Here is a 6,380-nt window from a genome sequence, read left to right on the forward strand (position 1 = left end):
CCATACTCAGTGCCTTCAGTCAATTAATTCTTTGATGTTTTCCCTAGGGGAGGACATTCGTAAGCTGGTCTTCACCGAAGATAAGCAGTAAGAAATGACATCCCATTGATGTCCAGGACCAAACTGTGATGTCTCCCGACCCTAGTTGTGCTTAGGAACTCATCACATTTTGAGGTCCCCACACATCCCTTCTGATTCAGAGTGTCCTTGGTGATCTCATGTGTGCTTGGGAACTGGCCCATGTATATTTTCTGCTGTAGCCTCCTGGTTAAGAAACCTGGAGATACGGTTCTGTGACCTACAGTAGGGCTCCAGAATGTTTATTAAAATAAGTGAATTCAGGAGATCCTGATGAAAGGTGTCCCAGGGTTATATAATATAGGAAAAAACCCTACACTGGGAGTGTGTAGGAACCAGCAGGAGTTGGTTTTCTGCTCCTGCTTGCTGTAATTACTGGAACAGAATCAAGCAGGGCTTCTACATTCAGTAAGGACTCTCATTAGCCAGGTAGACTGTCAGTTATGATTACCGGGGGCACTCTGGTTCAAGTCAAGTGTCCTTTGGATTCTAGTGTTGCAAACTACTATGATTTATGAAGCCCTTGTTGCAGAAAGAGATAATTATTGCAGGTGATACTATTCCTGCCTCCTTACCCACTGCCCCATTATTAGAGTCAGACTGTTCAAGCTAGCTCAGAGTCCAGCACAGAGTATGGCTCAAAGAAGGCATTCAGTAAACAAGTGTTGAATGAATCCTTGTGGAGCTACAGCACCAGCTACATCAAAGATTGAGGTTTATTTGGAAGATATATTTACTTGGCTCGGTATTCATGATCAAGCAGTCTTTCCAAAGTTTGAGTGCCTATCCAATGCAGCTCTACTCCAGATAACTCAGGGATTTGGGGAAGTTTGAGTCCTGGTATGCCCAGAAAAGACTAGCTACGTAAGATAGCTCTTGCACCCCAACAGTCACTTACGGCAGCTTATCAAAAATCACATTCCTTCAACATTCTTAAAATAAAGTTAGACTAGGGCTTATATGAAGTTCACATGAAGACGAAATTATTTGGGACTCAATGTTTTGAATAATTACATTGAGATTAGACAGGTTCTATTATTAAAGGTCAAGTAAGTAGGATTTCTTTTTATCTTGGGTAATACTTGTTAATATTCTTAAAGTAATGTGGATTTAATTACACAGGTCACATGAGAGTTCCCTCTTGCTTCTACTCAGTAAATATGGATTCCTTCACATTTTAAAAAAATTTATTTTATTTTTTTGGTGTTCCAAGATTCATTGTTTATGCACCACACCCAGTGCTCCATGCAATACATGCCCTCCTTAATACCCACCACCAGGCTCACCCAACCCCCCACCATTCTCCCCTCCAAAACCCTCCGTTTGTTCCTCAGAGTCCACAGTCTCTCATGATTCCTTCTCTTTTGATGACTCTGTAAAACCTGTAACTGGTAGATGACAGTGCCTTGTCTACCAAGGTCACAATAATATAGAATTATTAACTTATTTTCTTCCCCAAGTCAGGAATCTCTGACAAGGATATCACTAAGATAAACCCTAAATTGGGCTCTCCAAGAAACTATATGGAAAAATGAAAAATGAACAAAAAAATAGCTTGATGAAAAAAAAATGGCTTAAATCTGTTGAAAAAAAGGGTTTAATAAATTATCAGCATATCCTCCTATTTACTATGAATTTAAACCGTATGCATTCATGACTGCTTTAAATAGATCATTGTTCAAGAAAAAACAATTACAAAGATATTACTTATAGAAGGTTTGTTTCTAATAGAAAATACGCAGATTCAGGCAACCATGGAAATAGAAACTCCTTTCTTTCAAGTCTAGCATGAGAATTGGGTATTATGTTATTCTAGGTTCTTCCTATGCCATCTAGTGGGAGAGTCAAATGGTTTTGTCTGAATTTTGGGTAGATTATTTATCATCATTTTTTTCAACTTTTAATTTGCAGCAAATCAACCACATTACACCGAGTAAATGATGCGTGTCAAATTATGGGTTGAAAATGAAACTAAAGCAGACAAAGCAGAGAGTAAGCCCTGCCTTATGTTACAAATAACTTTACGATAGAATATGCTCCCGTTTCCAGCTCATATCCCTAGTGACCCCTATGAGAGATTCTGTGGTTAGAATATGAGCCATTACTGCTGTTGGCAAATCATTATCTTATGGTATGATGATACATTCTAATTTATTCAGCCAAGAATATCCTCAGGACACAATTCCTAGTTGTAAATAGAATACAATGCCTTCACCTGCTGTTTCCTGTCTTACTTCTCTTCAGCACCCCCTTCTCTGCATGATGAAATCTTACCCAGCCGTCAAGATTGCTCTGGTATCGTGTCCTCCGCCAAATTTGCCTTTTGTCCCAGGCTACACAGTCTTCCCAGATGAAGCAGACGTAAACATGCAGAGGGGCCTGTGGGACTAAGCGCCCCTCCGATTGCATCTAGAGCACTTTGTTCTTATACATGTGTTACCACATTAACTGGTATTATTATTTTCTCAAATAGAGCTCCTTGAGGCCAAGAGCTATTTCTTTTTCATCTTTGACTTAAAAAGCCATGAATGAATGAAAGTAAGTACAGAGTCATCACTACGGCTCACTTCTCTCACTCAGTTGGTTGCAGAAGCCACACGTACTGAATTCCCACCTACGGGACTGAAAACAGACGGGGAGCCATGGAGTGTGTGTGAAGGCTCGGTGGGGAGCAGGAACCCAGGAATCAGCAGGAACGGCTCTCGGGGGGTATGTGATGACCTCCCCCCTCTGCGCCTTCTCCTTTCACGATCAGTCCCCTTCTTTCCTAAGACGGAAGGTCTCACAGGTGGGGACTTGGCTTAATTCCACTGAGGCAGGCTTATGGATGGCAGTGAGAGTCACAGGGATCTCAAGTGCTAATAGTGGCAGTTTGGCTGAAAGAGAAGGAATAAACTACAGTACTGACTCGAGACCGTCATGTATCTGCACAAAGACTCTCTCTCGAGTTCAGATCCAGCTACCGACACTTCCTAGGGGTTCTCTTTTACTCGCCCCAGATAGGCTCCTCCTGTGACCAATTTGTAAGGAAATGACCACCTCTCTTGAGAGCCAAGGGGACAGTCATCATTAGCCTACAGAGCACCTTCCTATCCAACCCCTCCAGCACTTACAGAGCCCTTCCCTGGAGACACCGTGACTCTGAGTGGACCCACGTTCAGAGAACACAGAGAGGAAAGGAAGCAATAAACATAATCTCCAAGAACTATATAGTTATAAAGTGTGTTGTAACCATACTCCAAATCTAGATCAGTCCAGAGCTACAGAAACTTGTGACTAACATCATCACCTTTACTTCCCAATTGCAGGTACAAAATATACAATCCTTCTCCACCCATCCTCCAACTTGGTAAGAATGAGTAAAGCAATTTAAACCCATGTGAGGTTAAAATGGCCATTTTTCTTGTTGATGAGTTTCCTTTTATCAGATGTTTTGGCTGACAGAGGGTAAGCCAAGTTTGTTTTTTGTTTTTTTTTTATAAAAATATATTTTTATCCCCAGGGGTACAGGTCTGTGAATCGCCAGGTTTACACACTTCATAGCACTCACCAAAGCACATACCCTCCCCAATGTCCATAACCCCACCCCCTTCTCCCAACCCCCCTCCCCCCAGCAATCCTCAGTTTGTTTCGTGAGATTAAGAGTCACTTATGGTTTGTCTCCCTCCCAATCCCATCTTTTTCATTTATTCTTCTCCTACCCACCTAACCCCCCATGTTGCATCACCGCTTCCTCGTATCAGGGAGATCAAATGATAGTTGTCTTTCTCCACTTGACTTATTTTGGTAAGCATAATACCCTCTAGTTCCAACCACGTCATCACAAATGGCAAGATTTCATTTCTTTTGATGGCTGCATAGTATTCCATTGTGTATATATACCACATCTTCTTTATCCATTCATCTGCTGATGGACAGCTAGGTTCTTTCCATAGTTTAAGCCAAGGTTTTTTTTTTTTTTTTTTTTCTGATCATTAATGCTAACTGGAAGGATGGCAATTAAGGGAGGATTTTGAGAGTTCTGGTCTCCAGCTCAGAAACCGCATCACTGTTTTTGCAGTGAGTTCAAGACAAACATCTTGCACTACTTGGTTTCTCTCTCCTGTCACACCCAACATCCAGAACATTCACACATCTTGTGAGTTTCATAAAAAAAATTTTTCCAAGTATATCTAATACGTTCACTTCATACCATTCCAGTGCACCAACCAAATACAAGCCACCATCAGTCCATTAGAACAACCACACTGCCACTATTAGCACTCTTGCTGCCACTCCCTACCACCTCCCAGACTACTGTCCACACAGTAGCCCACATGGTCTCAGCAAAGGGTAAGTCATGTGACTTGTATCATTTAAGGTAACTGTCACTACTACAATAAAGAAACCCTCATATTTGTGTAATGTGGACTTCTCACTTGCCTCATAGTCCCATTTAGGGGATCCTTTGTCAGGGCTAGGCTAGCGCAGGGCAAAACCTAGTTATTGTCAACACATGAAATTAACATCCATCAAACTGATAGACATGGAAAGAAAAAGTGAGGCAGACACATCTGTTCTTCTGATATGTTTGCTCATAAATCGCTCCTGCTCACATTCCAATGGCAAGAATTCATCCATGGCTTCTCTGGATGCAAGGCAACCCTGGCTGGGCAGCTGCTCCCCTAAAACAACTCCAGTGCTCTACAACTCTGATGCGGGCAGCTGCCATCTGTTAAAATATAAGGAAGAGTTTATTCATCTGATTACAACTGTCCTAGTGCTTCCTGTCTAACTATACCCAGAGCTTCCAGACCCTCATGATCTGACCCCTTCTACCTCTGTGGTCTCATTGTGCTCTGGCTCCCAAGGCTTTTATTCTGATCCTTACTTATTGCCAACCCTGCATTTGCTGTTCTCTTTATCTAAAAGATTCTTTCATTAAATCTTCAAGTAACTGATTCATTTTCATCATTTACAGATAGGTGGTAGGAACCAGGCATTTGCACTTTAAAGGGCACCCTAGGAGACTCTGATGTGGATGGTCGCTGGCCCAAATTCTGAGAAACACCTGGACAGTGGTTGACAATATAAACTCTAAGAACAGAGATACTTTGTTTATACACTAGTGTATGAAGTCTCTAACCAAGTCTTACACTAAGTCTCTAACTCTGGGCCATTTACTTGGGTTGAATAGCTTAGAGTCCGGCACATAGTAAGTGGCACAAAGGAGTGGTGATAGGTGCATTGGTGCATTGTGCAGTTTTTTAAAAAATAGGGATAGAATTAGACAAAAGGAGATTTGAGCAAGTGAATGTTAAATAAGGAAGTGATGGGACTTCGGGAAAACAGTTCGAATGTGCGTTGTGGGATTGTGGAAGGACGCTACGGAATCTTAAGGATAGGAGTGCTGTCTCATGAGTGGTTTGAGATGCCCGTGTCTAAGGTCACTCTGAGCGGTGGTTAGGAAGGTTAGATCTGGAGGGGAGAACCCGACCAAGAGACCAAGTTTTGAATAAATTCTTGCAGTTGGAAGGCGAGCAGGAATGATTTATGTGTCTCTCCTGGGCAAAAGTATCAGAGGAACCGATGTGTCTGCCTCACTTTTCCTTTCCATTTCTATCAGCTGGAGGTTAACTTCCTGTATTAAAGATAACTATTCTTCTGGATAAAAGAAGACCCTATTGTATGAACTGAACAGAGAAATGGATCAGAGGGAGGAGAAAACTGAAAGAAACAGCAAAAAGGGCTGGTAACATGAAAACCGGGGAGAACGGATGGAAGAGACACACGTGTGATCTCAGTGTGGGCAGAGCCTAATCTCACAGGAGGGCGGTGATTTCTAGCCTAGATTATTCCCGGGAGAAAAAAGGCTGAGGAACTTCAATAGATGCAGAAAGTGGTACCACACGATCCTCAGAGCAAATGACCCCCTAGAAGCCGGAGTCCCGTGGCCAAGCTTCTGAAGCGATGCTAGTCACAACAAAGGGAAAACGGCGCATTGATGAGGCATCGAGTCAGAAACTGCAATGATCACGTCGGAAACCGTCTTCGGACTTTTCCACGAAGTCTCGATATTCCAGCGGACAGGAGGCTTCTAGGGGTGAGTGGGGTGCAGGGGGCAGGGGCACGACGTGCGTTCGAGAGAGTCAAGGCCCGGGACGTAGTTCAGAGGTGGGACGTCGTGTATGAAGTGTGTGTGCAAGGAACTGGGAAGGGGATGGAACAGCGGGAAAGGCTAAACTCTGGTGCCCCGGGCCCTGTGCCGGTAGACGGGGCCGTTCTCGCTCACAGACACAGGCCGCACCGGTGCTCCTCTCTCC

This window comes from Mustela nigripes, chromosome 3, assembly GCF_022355385.1.
Source record: "Mustela nigripes isolate SB6536 chromosome 3, MUSNIG.SB6536, whole genome shotgun sequence".
Lineage (NCBI taxonomy): Eukaryota > Metazoa > Chordata > Mammalia > Carnivora > Mustelidae > Mustela > Mustela nigripes.